At 44.1% G+C, this 13,893-nt stretch overlaps 1 protein-coding gene across 1 annotated transcript in view; it reads right to left on the reverse strand.

Moving 5' to 3' along the window:
- LOC309560230 (carbohydrate sulfotransferase 6-like) overlaps positions 1 to 13,346 on the reverse strand; it is a 56,753-nt gene extending 43,407 nt beyond the window's left edge. The window contains exon 1 of the mRNA XM_082263802.1: positions 13,257 to 13,346. The gene's annotated coding sequence lies outside the window, so the exon portion shown is untranslated. The remainder of the gene's footprint in view (positions 1 to 13,256) is intronic.
- Positions 13,347 to 13,893: the final 547 nt, after the last annotated feature.

Raw genomic sequence — 13,893 nt, forward strand, 5'->3', positions numbered from 1 at the left:
AACGGACAATTGCGCGGTCATGCGATGCTGTACCTAAACGAATTTGACGTCCTTTTTTTCCCACAAACAGAGCTTTCTTTTGGTGGTATTTGATCACCTGTGCGATTTTTTGATCATGCGCTATAAACAAGAAAAGAGCGTAAATTTTGCAAAAATAGCAATATTTTTCACATTTTTATACATGAAATTCCCCCCAAAAAAGATGTAAAAAACAATTTTTTTTTAAATTTTTGGCCAATTTGTTTTCTGCTACCCATGTTTGGTAAAAAAAAATCGCAATAAGCGTATTTTTATTGGTTTGCGCAAAAGTTATTGCGTTTACTAACTACGGGAAAGATTTATGTCATTTTTGGTGTTTTTTTTTTTAACGCGTAATGGCGGCGATCTGCGATTTTTTTTGCAGGACTGCGACATTGCGGCGGACAGATCGGACCCTTGACTGACATTTTTGACACTTTTGGGGGTACCAGTGACATTACTGCAGTAATCAGTGCTATAAATATGCACTGTTAGTGTAAAAATTACACTGGCAGGGAAGGGGTTAATTTTATTGGAGAGGGAGGGGTTAATGTATACCTGGTGCTTACTAACGTGTGTGGGGGGGGGGGAGGTGACTGAGTGAGCCAGGGACAGATCAGATGTTCAGCTATGCTGAACACTCCGATCTGTCACTCCCTGTCACTTAGGAGATCCGCCCGCTCTGTTTACACAGGTGGGCGGATCTCCAAACTGGATTCCCCGACGATCGGGGCAGAGCAGCGGCGATCGCCGCCGCTCCTCCCCTGGCCCGACTCCCGCTGTGAATGAAAACAGTGGGAGCGTGCCTCTGGCGGCGCGCGGGCGCCGCCTACAGGGGAGGAGTCTAGCGACGTAGGTCTACGTCGCTAGACGTTAACGAGCCACTGTGCCGCAGTAGCAGCACAGTGGCTAGTGCTAAAGTGGTTAACAGCCTCTTCCTGGGTATCATGATGGCTTTCAGACTCCTCCACCCTTTTTTAAAATATGTGACATGTCAGCTCTAACTGCACCCAGCTCTTTTTTGATGGATTTCTCCATACTGTAAAACATGCCCGCTATCTCCTTTTTCAAATCTTGCATAAAAGCTGGCATCTCTGTGCTATTATGCGCTCCTGATTCTCCTGCATCCCCTATGTCTCCTTCCAACTTCTCCATAAACTCTGAATCAGAAGAGTCAGATGATAGAGCCGAAATACTTCCACCTGCTTGTGGAGAATGAGGGGAGTGAGGGGAGTGAGCACGTACCTCGCTGGTATTACCAGTGGCGTTACCCGTAGCGTCCGACTCCGGGGTCTCCAGGGTCAGATACTTCATTATGGGGTTGAAGTTGGAGCTTGTAGGCAACGATCTTAGCAGTTTGCCAGGCTTCCTTGCGCCGGAGGAGCGGGTAACACAAGCAGTGCCGGTGGAGCGGGTGGAGCGAGTCAGATGGGTCTTGAAAGACTTAACAGCCTTCGCTGGCATCGCTTCAGCACAGCAGCCGCAGACGGGACTTGCTTAGACGCAGCCTCCCCGCACCATGCACCGACCACGCCCCTTCCGCCGGAATAGGAAAAAAAAAAAGACCAAAATACTCCGGTCCTAAAGTAGTTAATAACCAGGCCATTTTTTGCGATTCGACACAGCGTTACTTTAACTGACAATTGCGTTGACATGCGACACTGTACTCAAATAAAATTCATGCCTCTTTTTTTCCCCAACATATAGAGCTTTCTTTTGGTGGTATTTGATCACCCGTGCGATTTTTATTTTTTGCGCTATAAACAAAAACCGGGTCCGATCTTTCCGCCCGCCATGTCGCAGTCCCGCTAAAAATCGCTGATCGCTGCCATTACTAGTAAAAAAAGAATAAAAAATAAAAATGACATAAATCTTTCCCATAGTTTGTAGACGCGATAACTTTTGCACAAACCAATCAATATACCACTTATTGTTTTCTTTTTTTTTTTTTTTTTTTTTACCAAAACATGCAGCAGAATACAAATTGGCCTAAAAGGATGAAAAAATATATTTTTACATTTATTTTTTTATTGGGAATGTTATATAGCGGAAAGTAAAAAATATTGGTTTTTTTTTTTTTTTTTTCAGAATTGACGTTCTTTTTTTCTTTATAGCGCAAAAAATAAAAATCTCAGAGGTGATCAAATACCACCAAATGAAAACTCTATTTGTGAGAAAAAAAGAACATAAATTTTATTTGGGTACAGCGTCGCACGACCGCGCAATTGTCAGTTAAAATACCGCAGCGCCGTATTGCAAAAAAAAGGCCTGGTCATTGAGGGGGGGAAAACCTTCCAGTCCTCAAGTGGTTAAAATAAATAAATATTTTAATTATTATTTATTTTATGTCATTTATTTTTACACTGTTGATTACATTTATTGATTTATTTATTTTTGTTCACTTCAACCACTTAAGCCTCGGAGGATTTGGCTGCTAAAAGACCAGGGGTTTTTTGCGATTTTTTACTGCGTGACTTTAACGGACAATTGCGCGGTCGTGCGACGCTGTACCTAAACGAATTTGACGTCCTTTTTTTCCCACAAACAGAGCTTTCTTTTGGTGGTATTTGATCACCTGTGCGATTTTTTGATCATGCGCTATAAACAAAAAAAGAGCGTCAATTTTGCAAAAATAACAATATTTTTCAAATTCTTTTATATGAAATCCCCCCCCCCCCCCAAAAAAAATGTAAAAAATCAAAATTTTTTAACATTTTCGGCCAATTTGTTTTATGCTACATATGTTTGGTAAAAAAAAATCGCAAAAAGTGTATTTTGATTGGTTTGCGCAAAAGTTATCACGTTTACTAACAAAGGGAAAGATTTTTGTCATTTTTGGTGTTTTTTTTTTTTTTTAACGCGTAATGGCGGCGATCTGCGATTTTTTTTGCGGGACTGCCACATTGCGGCGGACAGATCGGACCCTTGACTGACATTTTTGACACTTTTGGGGGTACCAGTGACATTACTGCAGTAATCAGTGCTATACATATGCACTGTTACTGTAAAAATGACACTGGCAGGGAAGGGGTTAACTGTATTGGAGAGGGAGGGGTTAAGTGTGTCCTAGGGGCGTGATTCTAACTGTATAGGGACATGGCTATTGGTGTAAAAACAAAGATCAACGGCCCTTCATAGTAGAACCGTCTGATCTCCATTTTTACACCAGGGAGAATGACGGGCGGCTTGTTTACATAAGCCGCTCCGCCTTTCTCCCTTTACCGGAGCGATCGTAGTGTGACCGGCGGACATCGGGTCCGCCGGTCACACGCACTGACTTGTCAGTGAACGAGCCGCGGCGGGCGCGCGCCCGCCCGCAATTGGCTCTCAAGTCGGTGACAGGCGAGTGACGTATCCATACGTCACTCTGCCTGGCCGGGGCTGACCGCCGCAGTATATAGTCGTGCGGCGGTCGGCAACCGGTTAAATGAAATGATGTGACAATTAGTGCTTAGTGCAATATTGTGCAAAGTGCACTCCCCCCCCCCCCCTCTATAGATATACTTGATACACCCTTTTATAGGGCTGTATTTTTGAAGTGGGCTGCAGCCAAGTCTGTTTTGTAGTTTTGATCCTTAGCGCGGATTCCTTTGGTTTCTATTTAATGTGTGCACTGTGCTTTTTTGTGCGATCCCGTGCAATTTCAGCCCATTCAAATCAAATGGGATGGAAATCGCACCATCACACTGAGTCACGCAGGAATTTAGGTGTGAAGCAGCCCCTTAAGGTCAAATGCAGACTATAAAAAAAAATGTGTTTTAAAAATGTATTTAAATTATTAAAGAGGAAATGGTTGCAGAAGGGAGAGGCAGGGTGGAGACGTCACTCTTCTCCTTGTCCAGATATAGATCACTGTGCATTCATGGAGAACAATGCAAGGCATTCTCGGAATAGTTAAAGTGGTTGTAAACCCCCCTTCATGACTTTTGCCTATAGGTAAGCCCAGAGCTTTTTTTATAGGTGCAGGAACTCCCCTTGTCTCCGCCCCCCCTTCCCACCTCCTGCACCATTCCTTGGTTCCACCCCCTACCTACCTCCCAAGTACTGCTCCTTTTAGAGAATACAGAACCATAGAACAATTGTGGTACTCAGAGCTTTTTTTTTCAGCGGGAACGTGGAGGAACGCAGTTCCGGCACCTCCAGTATTGACTGTATGTAATGGTAAGGGGTTCAAGGTCTATTGTTGCTGGAGGAGATCTAATTTTGTGGGGTGGGGAGGGGTGTGTACTGTTGCTTAGGAGGTCTATTGTTGTTGGTGGGGGATCTACTGTTGCTGGGGGTGGGGGGTCCTATGCTGCTGGGGGTCAGTTGTTGCTGGGAGGGATCTAGTGAGGCTGGCTGCAGGAAAATCTGTTGTTGCTGCTGGGAGTCTATTGTTGCTAGGGGATATTTTTGTTGCCAGTGATACATTGCTGCCGGCGGAGGGTCTATTGTTGCTGGCTGTTGGAGAGTCTATTGGTGCTGGCTGCAGGGAGATCTGTTATTGCTGTTGGGGATCTTTTGTTGCTGAGGGAGGGGGTATTTCGTTCTGGGTGGCTCATTGTTGCTGAGGGGGTCTATTGTTGCTGGTTGTTGGAGAGTCTATTGGCGCTGGCTGCAGGGAGATCTGTTATTGCTGTTGGGGATCTTTTGTTGCTGAGGGAGGGGGTATTTCGTTCCGGGTTGCTCAATGTTGCTGAGGGGGTCTATTGTTGCTGGCGGTTGGAGAGTCTATTGGTGCTGGCTGCAGGGAGATCTGTTATTGCTGTTGGGGATCTTTTATTGCTGAGGGAGGGGGTATTTCGTTCCGGGTTGCTCATTGTTGCTGAGGGGGTCTATTGTTGCTGGCTGTTGGAGAGTCTATTGGTGCTGGCTGCAGGGAGATCTGTTATTGCTGTTGGGGATCTTTTGTTGCTGAGGGAGGGGGTATTTCGTTCCGGGTTGCTCATTGTTGCTGAGGGGGGTCTATTGTTGCTGGCTGTTGGAGAGTCTATTGGTGCTGGCTGCAGGGAGATCTGTTATTGCTGTTGGGGATCTTTTGTTGCTGGGAGAGGGGGTATTTCGTTCTGGGTGGTTCATTGTTGCTGAGGGGGTCTATTGTTGCTGCCTGCATGTGCTATAGTTTACTGTTTTTCTTGTTATTATTAACAAATTCCATACAAATTATGTATTACCACTGCTACTACATAATTTATATGGAATTTGTTAATAACAAGAAAAACAGTAAACTATAGCACATGCAGGCAGCAACAATAGACCCCCTCAGCAACAATGAACCACCCGCAAAGGAAATACCCCCTTCCCCAGCAACAGAAGCTCCCCAACAGCAATAACAGATCTCCCTGCAGCCAGTACCAATAGACTCTCCAACAGCCAGCAACAATAGACCCCCTCAGCAACAATGAACCACCCGGAACAAAATACCCCCTCCCCCAGCAACAAAAGATCCCCAACAGCAATAACAGATCTCCCTGCAGCCAGTACCAATAGACTCTCCAACAGCCAGCAACAATAGACCCCCTCAGCAACAATGAGCCACCCGGAACGAAATATCCCCTCCCCCAGCAACAAAAGATCCCCAACAGTAATAACAGATCTCCCTGCAGCCAGCACCAATAGACTCTCCAACAGCCAGCAACAATAGACCCTCTCAGCAACAATGAGCCAACCGGAACGAAATACCCCCTCCCTCAGCAACAAAAGATCCCCAACAGCAATAACAGATCCCCCTGCAGCCAGTACCAATAGACTCTCCAACAGCCAGCAACAATAGACCCCCTCAGCAACAATGAGCCACCCGGAACGAAATATCCCCTCCCCCAGCAACAAGAGATCCCCAACAGTAATAACAGATCTCCCTGCAGCCAGCACCAATAGACTCTCCAACAGCCAGCAACAATAGACCCCCTCAGCAAAAATGAGCCACCCGAAACGAAATACCCCCTCCCCCAGCAACAAAAGATCCCCAACAGCAATAACAGATCTCCCTGCAGCCAGCACCAATAGATTCTCCAACAGCCAGCAACAATGTATCACTGGCAACAAAATACCCCCTCCCCTAGCAACAATAGATCCCCCAGCAGCAACAACAGATTTTCCTGCAGACAGCATCACTAGATCTCTCCCAGCAACAACTGACCCCCAGCAACATAGGACCCCCCAGCAACAGTAGATCCCCACAAATAAAAATAGACCTCCTAAGCAACAGTGCACACCCCTCCCCACCCCACAAAAGTAGATCTCCTCCAGCAACAATCGATCCCCCAGCACATAGCATCAATAGACTTTGAACCCCTTACCATTACATACAGTCAATGCTGGAGGTGCTGGAACTGCATTCCCCCCGCGTTCCCGCTGAAAAAAAGCCCTGGGTAAGCCTATAATAAGACCTGCCTATAGGTACTATAAATAAATAGGACTTGCACTGTTTAGGAGATATTTACAGTGCATGCAGCCGATGACGTCGGTACATGCGTTCTGCTGTGCCATTCCTTCAGAGCCCTGTGCCGTGAACGGCGGCTCCCGCGCGCATGCGCAGGAGTGATGTCATCGCGCCTCCGGCCAATCAGATGGCCGGAGGACGCAAAACCAGGAAGAAGGACGGCCGAACATGTCGGCCGTCTCAGCGGGGAGCGGGCGGCACTGCGGGGGCTTTGTTTGTAGGTAAGTATTTCATAATGAGCTAGTATGTGATGCATACTAACTCATTATGCCTTTGTCTTTTAGGTTTTTCTTTTTTTAATTTTTTTTTTCTGAGGTTTACAATCTCTTTAAATGTAAGTAGGGGTCCGCGCTATGGACAAAATGAATGTGTCATAAGATACTAAATGTGCGTAGAGCTGCTACCCCCCCCCCCCTAATGACTACCAGGGCTGGGACAAGGGGTGGTCAGGAGGGACGGCTGCCATGGGCACTGTGGTATAATGTGAGGTGGGGGGGTGGGGGAATTTGGGGGGTGGCAGGGAATAAGAATTATTCTAGGAGGGGTAATTTGGGAAGGTGTGCTAGGGTGCATGCTGGCATACTGTACAAAAGCCAGAAGCACATGTGTTCGAGGTCTTTCCTAGGGGAGCGGAGTCCCAGAGGGAGGGGGTCGTTCTGAGGGCCGGAGGAGTGGTCGAGAGGAGCTGAACCCAGAGATCCAGGGAAGCTGATTGAGAGGGGAGATGCTGGAGGTCCTGTTTCTACAGTATCCTGAGTACAGAAATTAGTGTCAAGGGGCCTGACCTGAGGGGGGCCACCTCTGCTCCTAGGATAGTCAACGGACGGGTGTCAGCTGAAAGGGGATGCTAGTGAGAGTGTTTTAAAGATAAGATAATCCCCAATAATCCCCAAGTCATTTTTTTAGAGAGTAAAGAGAGCAAGAGACTTAATTCCATTTACACTTGTGGCAGTGTGGATTAACGGCCTGGCCGTTCCTAAGTACTAAAGAAGTTCTGAAGGTAGAAGTCCTCATCTTTGTGAATAGTTTATTTGGAGTATCCCACTATTTATCCCACTATACCAACACCCTTAGGCCCCTTTCACACAAGCGGACCATTCAGATCTGCCTGTCCGTTTTTCAGGCGGATCTGAACGAATGCCCCCATGCATCTCTATGGGGCATCGGATGTCAGCGGAGACATGACCGCTGACATCCAATCCAGTCCGTCAAATCCAGACGGATGGAAACCCTATTTTCCATCCATCTGGCGGATCGGATGAGACCGGACAGATGGTCTGTTCTCATCCGATTCCTCCATAGAGGACAGCGGGGACCTGACAGCTCTGTCTCCACACACAGCACTGAGACAGAGCTGGCATCCGAGGATCGATCATCCACTGCGAAAAACGGAGTCCGATATGCAGCGACAGGCATCACTCCGTACTGTTTTTTAGAGCCGACGGTCGGCTCTCTCGTAATGACAACCGGGGTGGCTAATCAGCCGCTCGATTGCTATAACAAGCAGCAGGAGGGGATGTCCCCTCCTCCGCCTCCTTCCGCGGCTCGCTCAGGCTCTCCCGTCCTACCTGGAGACCCGATCTACTACCCGACGTGCCCACCGGCTAGTTGGAGACCCGAAGAAAGCCAGGATCGGCTTTGATCAGGTCGCTGCCATGGTAAGCCATGAGCGATGACATGACATCACTTCCAGTTTACCAACACCTTAACGGCGCCACCTCTTGAAAATAAAAAGTATTCAAAAACGCCATCTTTGCATTTTGAATGCTTTCAAGTGCAAAGGCGGGTTTTTGGGATTACATTGCTTGTGACAGCAAAAAAAGTGATAAAAAAAAAAAAATAAAAAATAAAAAAAATATAAAAAATTAACAGTGTACAAATAAATGAAATAACATAAATAATAGTTACATTTTTTTTAACCACTTAAGTATCGGAAGGTTTTCCCCCCTCAATGACCAGGCCATTTTTTTTGCAATACGGCACTGCGTTATTTTTACTGACAATTGCGCGGTCGTGCGACGCTGTACCCAAATAAAATGAAAGACATTTTTCCCCACAAATAGAGCTTTCCTTTGGTGGTATTTTATCACCTCAGCGGTTTTTATTTTTTCGCTATAAACAAAAAAGGAGCGGCAATTCTGAAAAAAAAAAAAATATATTTTTTACTTCCTGCTATACTGTATATAACATTCTCAATAAAAAAAAAATAAAAAAAAATAAAATGTTTTCATCATTTTAGGCCAATGTGTATTCTGCTACATATTTTTGGTAAAAAAAAATCCCAAAAAGTGTATTTTTATTGGTTTGCACAAAAGTTATCGCATATACAAACTAGGGGACAGATTTATGTCATTTTTATTTATTTATGTTTTTTTTACTAGTAATGGCGGCTATCGGCGATTTTTAGTGGGACTGCAACATTGCGGCGGACAGATCGGACACCTAACTGACACATTTGACATTTTTGGGGGGGACCAGTGACATTACTACAGTAATCAGTGCTAAAAATATGCACTGTTACTGTACTAATGACACTGGCAGGGAAGGGGTTAACACTAGGGGCGATCAAAGGGTTAAATGTGTGCCTGTTCTGAATTGTTACATTTTATTGTTCTTGTTGAATCAAAATTCTTTGGTAAGAATAAAATACAAAATATGCATTGAAAAGTTTTTTTTTTTTCTCCACCTTATCTTCTTAACATTTGGTAGTCATATCCCAAAAAATTCTAAGACGTATCATTTTTTTTTTTTTTTTATCTCATGGACAAAATGTGAGAAATAATGTATATATTATACAATCATTCCATAAACACATACCACATACGCTGCATATATCATTTGAGGAAATATGCTTATAGAATAGTTTACCATTTACCATTAAAAAAAAAAAAAATATGTCCCCGGATTTAATTTTAAAAATTTGGTCACCTTAACATAGAGGGGTATTGGTCCCCCTATGTGATAGCAATAAAAGTTATGTAAAAATAAATAAATAATAAATAAAAAATAAATAAAACCCAAATATATAAGGAGACATAAAAAATAAATAAATAATAAATAAAAAATAAATAAAACCCAAATATATAAGGAGACATAAAAAATAAATAAATAATAAATAAAAAATAAATAAAACCCAAATATATAAGGAGACATAAAAAAATAAATAAATAATAAATAAAAAATAAATAAAACCCAAATATATAAGGAGACATAAAAAATAAATAAATAAATAATAAAAAATAAATAAAACCCAAATATATAAGGAGACATAAAAAATAAATAAATAATAAATAAAAAATAAATAAAACCCAAATATATAAGGAGACATAAAAAAATAAATAAATAATAAATAAAAAATAAATAAAACCCAAATATATAAGGAGACATAAATAATTTAGGAAAAAAAAATTTTTTTTAGCGCCCCCCACAACACAACACAAACCTACAAAAAATGCGTGCGTTGCGGCACCTACGTATGAAAAAGGTGATTGTCCTACATATGTTATATATCAGCGCGCATGAGAGCAATCATTTTAGCACCAGTGCTTCTGCATAACTCTAAACTGATGACCTGTAGGGGCTTTTAAAGCGTTGAGGGTGCACGCAATTCTAAGGTTTGACATGGGTATCTATTTACTCGGCACAGCCTCATCTTTTATATTTTACTCAAAACATTTAGTAATAAATATTTTATTTTCTAGGGTGTCTGCTTTCAAAAAAATAAAAATAATATTGCGGGCGTTTTAAGTAATCTTTAAAAATTGTAAAAATAGTTTCAGGACTGCCATTGTGGCAGGGGTGGTGGGAGGTCTGGGGGGGGGGGGCAGGAAAATAAATCTTTGCCTAAAGTGGGGTACACACTAATAGAAAATCTGCCGAAAATTCCCGTTCCAAGGTAAAATCGTACGATTTTCGCCTAGTGTGTACACAACTTTCAGCAGCCGATGCCAACATTTTCGACGAAAAAAAAAACGGAGGGACAAACGCCAAAATTTTTATCGTCCGTCCCCAGACGACCAATTTTCGCTTAACCACTTAAGCCCCGGAAGATTTTACCCCCATTCCGAAAAGGGGGTATTTTGCGATTCGGCACTGCGTGACTTTAACGGACAATTGCGCGGTCGTGCGACACTGTACCTAAACGAATTTGGCGTCCTTTTTTTCCCACAAACAGAGCTTTCTTTTGGTGGTATTTGATCACCTGTGCACTTTTTTCATCATGCGCTATAAACAAAAAAAGAGCGACAATTTTGCAAAAATAACAATATTTTTCACATTTTTTTATATGAAATTCCCCCCCAAAAAAATGTAAAAATCAAAATTTTTTAACATTTTCGGCCAATTTGTTTTATGCTACCTATGTTTGGTAAAAAAAATCGCAAAAAGCGTATTTTTATTGGTTTGCGCAAAAGTTATCGCGTTTACTAACAAAGGGAAAGATTTTTGTCATTTTTGTTGTTTTTTTTTTTAACGCGTAATGGCGACGATCTGCGATTTTTTTGCGGTACCGCGACATTGCGGCGGACAGATCGGACCCTTGACTGACATTTTTGACACTTTTGGGGTTACCAGTGACATTTCTACAGTAATCAGTGCTATATATATGCACTGTTATTGTAAAAATACACTGGTAGTGAAGGGGTTAACTTTATTTGGGAGGGAGGGGCTGTGTGTGTCCCTAGGGGCGTGCTTTCTACTGTGATTGGCTGTGGCTTGAGCTGTAAGGACACTGATCAACGGATCTACATAGTAGATCCATGTGATCAGTGTCTTTACAGCGAGGAGAATGACAGGTGGCTTGTTTACACAAGCTGCCTGACATTCTCCCTCTCCCCCGCCGATCGCCGAGTGGCCGGCGGACATCGGGTACGCTGGTCACATGCGCGGGGGGGGGTCCGTGACCACGCGGGAGCGGGAGCGGGAGCGCGCCTCCGGCGGCGCGCGCTCGCTCCCTAGACCCTCACAAGCAAGCAACGTAGCCCTACGTTAGTTTGCCTGTGAGGGGCTGACCGCCGACGTAGATAGTCGTGCGGCGGTCGGCAAGTGGTTAATGTGTATGCAGTACGTCCGTGAAAAATCGGATGCGAAAGACCGCGCATGATCTGAAGTTGCTTACGACCCCGGAAGTCTAGGAACAAATGTCCCAAAAAAAAAAAAAAAAAATCGGACGAGAAATTTTGTGAACATTTATGCACTGTCAACTAAAAACGGTTATGAGAGAGAAAAATCGGAGGATATTTCGTCCGATTTTGGTCAAGTGTGTACGAGCCTTTAGTAGACAAAAAACCGTGCATCGGCCCCGGGTGCGTAGGAAAAATGTGCAAATACATGTGACAAAATGCTCAGGTGTGAATAGGAGCTAGCTTGCATTGCAGTCCATTATTTTACACATTTTGTTTTTACTTCTATGCTTTTTTCTGGGTGCTTCAACGTCTTAGACCCCGTTCACATAGGGGCGACCCGACTTGCTGGGGAGACCTGTGAAGTCGCGGTGCACAGCATCCACCGTGACCTCGGCGCGACATGCACGGACTTCATATAATTGAAGTCAATGCAGGTCGCCCCAAAGTAGTACAGGACCCTTTTTCTAAGTGTGTCGCTCCTATTAGAACGGGTCCTGTGCTAATCTATGGCAGGCGACCCACCGCGACTTGTCAGGCGACCCCAAAACACTTATAAATAATCCCCCAAAACACTTATAAATAATTAATGGCTGTGTGCTGAGTTATTTTGAGGGGACAGCAAATTTACACTGTTATACAAGCTGTACACTCACTACTTTACATTGTAGCAAAGTGTAATATCTTCAGTGTTGTCACATGAAAAGATAGAATAAAATATTTACAAAAATGTGAGGGGTGTACTTACTTTTGTGAGATACTGTGTATATATATATATATATATATATATATATATTGTATATATAATGTGGCAGAATCGACTCAATGGACCATTTGGTCTTTTTTCTACTATCACTCTTCGATGTTTCCATAAAAAAGATATAAGATAAAAGGGGTAGCGGATCTGGAGGTCTGAGCTGTTCACACGAAAAGTGTATTTATATGACGGTTTACTATAAACATTTTATTATTTATTCTCACACCTGATAGGGCGCACTCACAGTCTCTCCTCCAATCCCAGATATCCTTTGGCATATACCCTTCATCTACTAAGTGCCAAGGATCTACTAAGTGCCAATGATATCATTTTCAGGACTTGACAGCAGAGGGCGCCAATGTATTAATTCAAGCATGTAGTAAGCAGATGCAGCTATTAAGGCCCCGTTCACACAGGGGTGATCCGACTTCGGGGGGCGACCTCGGAGCGGCCGCCACGGACTTCATATCATTGAAGTCTATGGCGGTCGCCTCCGGGTCGCCCCAAAGAAGGTCCGGACCCTTTTTCTAAGTCAGAGCGACTGGTGTCGCTCCTATTAGAACGGGTCCACAGCTTCCCTATGGAAGGCGACCTACGGTGACCTGTGAGGCGACCAGGTCGCCTTAGTGTGAACGGGGACTTAGGATATCATATACAGAGAGTAAATACATTGTTACAAGTTGGAGAACTTATGTAGCATTGTTCTAGTTCTATGCGTGTTCGTTCACACCAGAGCGCAGTGCGGGAAATCTGTGTTCTGTACACGTTTCCTGCACCGGGTTCAAAATGCACTGGGTGTGCGATCTACTGTGGGTGGGCACTTACAACAACGTTAAAGTACATTGCAACACTCATCTACCATCCACATGGCATTAAACATAGGAAATAAGTTGCTGCCGTGTGAATGAGCCCTTCAGGAAAGTCAAAAAAAGTGAATTACCGAAGAGAGTCCGCTGATTCCCGGCTCCTGATCCTTTGAAATCCTTGCTCTTCTGTCCTGATGTATCCACAATCAGTAAACTCCACACTTGCTGTTTGACATAAGACATGAATTAGGAGAAGAGTTGACCTTCCTTTCACATGCTAAGTCAAGCACTGAGTAGACAATCAACAATACCAGCAACCCAACAAAAACCACCAAACAAGAAGGACAAGGTGGATACCGGTTCCAGTAAGAAAGGTTACTTTGTAACCTCACCTTTTCCGGTCACTGGTTAAACTGGATGGACTAAGTTATAAGGCTGAATGGACTTTGATTATGTCCATTGACTAATTGTGGAACTGTCTTAACCGCTTGCCGACTGCTCACAGTATATTTACTGCGGCAGTCAGCCCCTCACAGGCAGAGTGACGTAGGTCTACGTCGCTCGCCTGTGAGGCTCTGGGGAGCGCCCGCGCGCCCGCGGAGGCGCGCTCCCGCTCCCACGTGGTCACGGACCCCCCCCGCGCGTGTGACCAGCGGACCCTAAGTCCGCCGGTCACTCGGCGATCGGCGGGGGAGAGGGAGAATGTCAGGCAGCTTGTGTAAACAAACCACCTGTCATTCTCCTCACTGTAAAGACACTGATCACACGGAT

The sequence above is a fragment of the Pelophylax lessonae genome (assembly GCF_965119305.1).
Source record: "Pelophylax lessonae genome assembly, chromosome: 7".
NCBI classification, from domain to species: domain Eukaryota; kingdom Metazoa; phylum Chordata; class Amphibia; order Anura; family Ranidae; genus Pelophylax; species Pelophylax lessonae.